The sequence below is a fragment of the Drosophila obscura genome, unplaced genomic scaffold (genome assembly GCF_018151105.1).
Source record: "Drosophila obscura isolate BZ-5 IFL unplaced genomic scaffold, ASM1815110v1 contig_13, whole genome shotgun sequence".
In the NCBI taxonomy this organism is placed as follows: Eukaryota; Metazoa; Arthropoda; class Insecta; order Diptera; family Drosophilidae; genus Drosophila; species Drosophila obscura.
In genome coordinates this window covers 12984-20952 of record NW_024542713.1, presented here as the reverse complement: position 1 = coordinate 20952, position 7969 = coordinate 12984, and positions in this window count along the sequence as shown.

The window sequence follows — 7969 nt, the reverse complement described above, 5'->3', positions numbered from 1 at the left end:
GTAGCAGTGTGATATCACATGAGTCTGGAAACCAAATTTGGTTACCCTAACTCTTATAGTCTCTGAGATCCAGGCGCTCAACAAGACGGACGGACGGACAGACAGACATGGCTATATCGACTCGGCTATTGATGCTGATCAAGAATATATATACTTTATGGGGTCGGAAAATTTTCCTTCTCTGCGTTACACACATCCACTTTTACCACAAATCTAATATACCCCTTAACTCTTTTTTGAGTACGGGTATAATGACGAGAAGATCCGCTTTGTTTGTGGAGCGCCACTTTGCGATCGAGTGCAGCAATTGGCCGTTGTGTTTGTGGAGCGCCACTGTGCGATCGAGTGCAGCAATTGGCTGTAGTGTTTGTGGAGCGCCACTGTGCGTCTGCCTGGCAGGTGTCCGGCGAGCTATGACGTGGAGTGTTGAGGCTCTGCACTGGACGCTTGTAGAAGGATGCACTAGCGGCTGGCGGTGGCCACTCCGGCAAAGGGGTTGATTTGCGCAGCTGTGTGGTGGTGTTGGTGGAGTTGATGCGTTCAGCTGGTGTGTTGGTGTAAATCCGGGGGACAGCAAGCTGGTTATGAGTGTGGATGCTGTGCTGTCCACGCGAAAAAACCCAGTGATGAAAAATCGGCCCACGTCAGAGGATCCGCAATTGCACTAGCAAGGTGCGTGTTGACGAAATGACAATGCTGAGATCGCTGGACGTGGGCGATGTCCAAAGAGGTTTTTATGCACACTGCCGAGGAAAGAATCCCGTTTAATATAGCGAAAACCACCAAAATACAGTGTGGCAAACGTACCTTTGTTTGTGTCGAATCCAATTAAACAATATAAAGATCGTTTGGATCAGGTTAAATGGTGGATGCCACAAGATAAAGATTTTCTTTCTTTGCACACACGTGCTTGACTTTTCGATTTTGCACACATAAGAAAATAGCAGACGCCGCAAAAAAAGAATTTTTGAGAAAAAGAGTGGGTCTTTTATAGACCGGCATTCCAGAGCTTTCTCTCTGCAGCCTCTAGGGAAGAGAGAGTGACAGATGAGTGACAGGTGCATCCAGACGCACTGAGAGAGCTTTTCCAAGCTGCACTGCTAATCACAGCTGGCATGGCTCGATCATTCAGCGCCTTCTATGTTTAAAAAAAACATTTCTCAGCCAAAATGAAACCGATCGGGTATCGCCGCCAAGTATTAGCCGTGGAAAAGCCGACTACAGAAACCGAAGCAGAAGAAGAGTCAGAATCGGAAATGGAGGTTGCCGCAATGCGCAGATCCCAGTCAAAATTGACCTGTTGGAATTGCGAAACAACAGGCCACGTATGGGAAAACTGTCTGGCTGAGCGTCGTATCTTTTGTTATGGATGTGGCGCCCCTCAAGTGTATAAGCCACAATGCAAAACATGCCTAAGCCGTCATTCGGAAAACCGATTAAAGGGGACACCCAACAACAGCGGGATTCCCCAGAGAGCCTAGAAACTGTAGGTCTTCCTGTAAACGATCCTAAGCCCCAGAAAGATGTCCAAACAATAAACTCAGCCCGTATCATGAACGGTTGCAGAACTATCAGGAAGCCCGAAAGAGAATTTTTACTGCACAGCCTGTGAGACAAAGAAGCAGTTCAAGAATTAGAGAATATGTCAATAATCGTAAAAAGAATTATAGAATGTTAATGTCAGCTATATTTAGTAATTAAAGCGATATGCGTAGCTATGCGGAAGTCTCGTTCCTCGGACGCAATGAACTTGGTCTTTTGGATACCGGAGCTAATGTTAGCTGTGTGGTAGCTTCGCTTGCTACAGATAAGTTAGATAACTATCATGAATTTAAGCCAATAAAGTCTAAGGTAAATACAGCAGATGGTAAGGGCCATGAAGTTATAGGAATTTTGAATATATTAGTTAAGTACAAAAATGATCAGAAGCTTATGAAGTTATATTTTATCCCCTCCATTAAACAAAGAGTGATTCTTGGGATTGACTTTTGGAAGCTATTTCAACTTGCTCCGAATATAATAAGTTCGTTAGAGTTTGAAAGAGAAACCGACTCGTCTTTATACCTCTTTAAATACGACTAAGCTTCAGCAGCTGGACCTTGCCAAACAACTTTTCCCTAGTTTCGCCCAGGACTAGGTCGAACAAGATTAGTTCAGCACCACATAGACATTGAAAACGCGCAGCCAGTCAAACAGCGTTTTTATCCAGTGAGTCCAGCGGTCGAGAAATTGGTTTTTGCAGAGATTAATAGAATGTTATCGCTTGATGTAATAGAGCCTTCGACAAGCGCTTGGAGCTCACCGATGAGATTGGTAATCAAGCCAAATAAAGTTAGATTATGCTTGGATGCTAGGAAGTTAAATGCAGTAACAAAAAAGGATGCTTACCCCCTTCCAAGCATCGACGGTATTTTCGCTCGATTGCTGAAGCCAACATCATTTCCAAACTAGACTTAAAGGATGCCTTCTGGCAAATCGAACTAAGTGACGAAGCTAAACCGTTAACCGCATTTACTGTTCCCGGGAGACCACTGTACCAATTTAAGGTCATGCCCTGTGGTTTATGTAACGCCCCCTCGACAATGTGTCGGTTAATGGATAGCATTATCCCGCCAGATTTAAGATATTGTGTTTTTGGCTATCTTGATGATCTGTGCATAATTTCTAAAGATTTTTCCTCGCATCTAGCCATACTCGTACGATTGGCGGAAGAATTCCGGAAAGCCAACTTAACAATCAATGTTGAGAAGAGCCACTTTTGTGTAACTAGCGTAAACTACCTGGGATACGTTATAGAAAGTGGAAGAATCTGTACGGATCCAGAAAAGATCTCTTGCGTTTTGAACTGGCCTCCGCCAAGGAACCTCAAACAAGCTCGTGGATTTCTGGGAGATTGTGGGTGGTATCGGCGTTTTATTCAGAATTGTCCGATCACCGATGTCTTGTCGGCGAAAAAGAAATTTTCCTGGACTCCGGAGGCGCATGCTGCAATGAATATCTTGAAGCATACCTTAACGTCTGCCCCTGTCCTACAGAATCCAGATTTTTCTAAAAAGTTTTACCTCCGTTGCGATGCGAGTGCCTTTAGTATTGGAACAGTGTTGGTTCAACTATCGGAAGATCAAGAGGAAAGTCCCATCGCATTCATGTCCAAAAAGTTGAGTCGAGCTCAGAAAAACTACAGCGTTACTGAACGCGAATGTTTGTCCGTCATCTTAGCAGTACTCCTGCAGTGTGAGCTAAGCCTAATTGAAGACTGGCTCCTTCGATGGAATATTAGAATCAACTCCCTGAAATCCCTCCAAATAACATTTCATTAAGACCAGGTAGCTGCCCAAATGTAACACTTAACGGCTCACCAATTCCACAAAGTACCTGTCTGAAGTATCTCGGCTTGCATCTCGACCGCAGATTAACATGGAAAAACCACATTAAGGCAAAATGTCAACAACTCAGACTTAAAACACTCAAAATTTCCTGGTTGATAAGTCGAAAATAAGAAACCACGTTGGAAAACAAAATTCGGTTCTACAAATCCATACTGAAGCCAAACAGGACCTACGCTATACAGCTCTGGGGAACTGCTAGCAACTCAAATATTGAAATACTTCAGCGTTACCAATCAAAAACTTTGCGACTCATTGTCAATGCTCCTTTTTACGTATCTAATGCAAATATCCACAAAGATCTTAATATTCCAACCATAAAAGAAGAAATAAATAAAACTAGTAAGAAATACATCGACAGACTCCACAACCACGAAAATAATTTAGCCTTAAGTCTAGTAGACAATAGTTTAACAGTAAGAAGACTGAAAAGATACCAAATTCTCGATCTCCCCGATAGATAAATCCAACAAACTGAAAAGAAGTTATATATAATAGCAGGGCTCATTGGAAAACTGCTATTTCTGTTAATTTAATATTAATTATACAATTTACTTATTGTTTAAACAGACAGATTGTAAATAAAAAGAAGAGAGACGAGAAGGAACGTGTGAGTCGCTTCTGGGGACGCGACTCTACTTATACCCGTACTCAGTCAGTATATACATGTAAGATAATTTTATATTATCAGTGTTTTATTGAGTATTGTACACAAGTAGGATATATGAATGTATAATGTTTAAAGGTTTTGATTATATGTAATTAACAGAACTGCTGATTTTGACGACTTTAGAAACAACTTATTCAACTTTACTTTCTGACATCTGCCGACCAACTCAACTACTGACATACCAACGACGACGACTTTGAGATGGACCAATCCTTGGTGGTGGGCGATCAGAGTGAGGACTATCGACTCACGCCAATACTACCACTTTACATTCGGCCATCCTGCAAAACATCTGTCCCAGATGTCTCCTCCTCTTCACTCTGCTCTTCATTTTCTTCCTCGCAGTAAGCATAGCGCCACAGCTTCATAAAGTCAGCGCTTGTAGAGGTCTGTAGTACACCCTCAAATTCAGCTGCCTTCTTAACATCATATCTGCCGTTCCGTTTCACTCGAATGACTTCATACGGGCCGATATATTTGTTGGATAACTTCCTTCCAGTTATAAACTGCGTCACCTTAATGGCTACTAGGTCGCCTAGCTGATAACCATGATGCCCCTTTCTCTTCTTGTCGTGACTCGCCTTGTAAGCAGCTTGGGCTCTTTCGATTTGGCGCCTGGTTTCTTGCCAAATTTCCTTACGTTCATCTTGCAGGTTCGACAGCATCTCCTCTTGAAGGATCCTCAGAAGCTCAGCACTGGAGTTGTTTCTCATACGTACACCAAACATGACTTCGAACGGCGTGTATCTAGTTGATGCATGTATGTGAGAGTTTATGGCCTGTTGCACCTGCGATGTGTATTTATACCATTTTGCTGGTTCCGCTGCTGACATTTTTGAGAGTACTGAAATGATAACCTGTTAACCCGTTCAATCTGTCCGTTACCCCTTGGTACGCCAGCTGTTGTTTCGACGTGATCAATATTGTTCGTTGCGCAAAATTCCTTGAATGAATGCGATGTGAACGCCGCTCCCTTATCGCTGATAATTCTCTGCGGGCTGCCAAATATTGAAACCCATGATTCCAGGTGTTTGATAGCTTCTTCCGCATTTGTCGACTTTGTAGGAAATAGCCAAGTATATTTTGAAAAACCATCTACGACAGCAAATATATACTTGTAGTTCTTCGATGTATTGTCCAATGAACCCAAATGATCCACATGCAACGTTGAGAGGGGTGTGTCGCCTTTGTCGATAGCGTGCAAATAATCCTCTTGTTTCCCCAATTTCTGATTATGGGTGATACACTCGATACAATTGGAAATTACCTGCTTAGTTTTCTTCTCCAAGTGTGGTATATGAAAGTCCTGCTGAATTGCGTGAATTGTTTTCTGCGCTCCCATGTGGCCAAAATTGTGTGAGTTTGTTATTATCTCCTTTTCCATACATTTTGGTACTGCCAACAGATCTTGGCCCTTTACCTGCTTAAAGATAAGGTTATTTCTGAGAACATAATCTGCATAGGGTCTCTGCTTTAGAATTTCGCTAACTGCCATTAAGTGTTCATCACTCTGTTGTGCTCTTTTGATCCGTGCATTAACTTCGGAAGTCACGATCATCACCGGAAAACGACTCAGGCTGTCAACATGCTGCATTCTGCTTCCAGCACGATGCTCTGCTTTAAAGGTGAAATCCTGCAAGTACATCAGCCACGGCATTACTTCTCGGGGAATATCTCTTTTGGAGATCGTTTGTTTAAAAGCCGCACAATCTGTTACCAAGTCGAACTCTATTCCTAACAGGTAATGGCGGAGTCTCTTTGTTGCTAGGTATGCTGCCTTGACCTCAAGTACATAGCTGGTAAGTTTTTCCTCTTGTGGTGTTGTTTTCTTACTCCAGTAGAAAACGGGGTGCCATTTACCATCGTGCTGCTGCAGCAATGTTCCACCAAAGCCATGTTTTGATGCATCCACATGCAACTGTGTTTTGGCGCTTTGACTCCAAATCTTCAACACTGGCTCTTCTATTAGTGCTGCTTTTAGTTGTTCTACTGCTTGTTTTTGTGATCCTTCTATCTTAAAAACGGCATCTTTCTTCAGCAGTTCCGTTAATGGCTTGGCAATAAAAGCGTAGTCTTTTACGAATTTGCGAAAATAGCCAGTAAGTCCAAGAAACGCCTGAATACCTCTGATATTAATTGGCATCGGAAATTTTTTTACAGCTTTTACCTTTTCTTTCCCAGGCCATATCTTCCCATTTTCTATCTCGTAACCAAGGAAAGTGATACGCTCCTTCAAAAAGTGACATTTTGACCATTTTATGTCGAGTCCATACTGCTGCGCCTGTTTCAATACGCGCTGGATGTTGCTTAGACACTCTTCGGCTGTTCGCCCAAAAACAACTATGTCGTCGATATACATTTCCATAATACCTTCATTTATCAGCTGTTGGAAAATATATGTGACAAACCTTACGAATACTGCAGGCGAATTACAATAGCCAAATGGAGCTCTATTAAATTCGAACAGTCCCTCTTTTGTCACGAAAGCTGTATATTTGCGGCTGGGCTCATCGATTTCGACATGAAAAAATCCATTCCTCAAGTCGAAGACAGAAAAATATTTCGCGCTTTGCATCTTATCGAAACTTCGTCTATAAGCGGGACCGGAAATCGATCTTTCAGTACCATCGTATTTAAGACACGGTAGTCTATGCATAGCCTCAACGTTTTATCTTTCTTTTTGGTTAAAACAACTTTACTCGCCACGTCAGAGTAGGATTATCGTATAATGCCCTGTTCCAACCATTCCTCTACTTGGTTGCGAATTATCTCTCTCTCTGCTGCTGCATATCGACTTGGTTGCTCTCTGAATGCCATATTCTTACAATTAGGGATAATTGTCATCTTTATAGGACAGGTTCGCTCAACTTTAGACGGCTTGTAATTATCAATTAACTGCTTGACTGCTGCTTGGTATTTTTGAGGAACGTCTAATTCCATGTCCTGACTTACCACATTGAAAACATTATGATCAGCCTCTGCCTCAACGATGCTATCTCCTTCTGTAAAAGCATACTTTCCATTTTCCAAAACAACAATAAATTTTTTGAGAAAGTCGTAGCCAATAATTATGTTAACATTGAGTTTTGTATCGGGAACGATGAGAAATTTATGTTCCGTACGAATTCCATCAACCAGCACTTGCACATCTAACGCACCCAGCACAGATGTGACAATGTTTCCTAGGCCGTACAATTTAGCAAAACTTTTCTGCAGTGGATATTCAGCAAATTTCTCCTTGTATATTTTCATTCGCATAAGAGACACGTCAGCTCCTGTATCGACTAGACATGACACAGTTTTATTATTGATGAACAGCACCTTTTCCCTTGTCTCGCTGATTATATTGACGCTTGGTTTTAAGCCCAGACAATCACGGGATGTATGTCCACTGCCGTTGCATTTAAAGCACTTAGTATCTTCCTTGCATTCGGCTCTCATATGTTGCGTTGATCCACAGTTGAAACAATGCCTTTGATTCTGGTCAAATCGTTTTCCCCAGAGTTCCTGCTTTACCGACGTCATACTTTTTCGCTGCTTGTTTGCGGTCCACTGCTGATTTTGTCATAATTTCGATTGTTTCGAATCGGCTTCGTAGTTCCTTGAATGTTGAAGCACTGTATAAGGGATATTTTAGATCGTCACGCAGCTTTACTCCCTCGGCTATATAACGGATCACCGACTCATCATCTACACATCCAAGAGCAGCTATCTTTCGCATATTTAAGACGTATTCGTAAAAATTCTCGTTTTCGTGTTTCTTTCGTTCGCTTAGCTGCTTATGTACCTCAGCGCTGGTCAGGGTCTTGTCAAATTCATCCAACAGCAATCCAATCAACGTATGATAATCCGACACAGTGGTGGTCTCCAGAATAACTTTGCTGTTCCCTTAATTTTTATACGAGCGTTCACA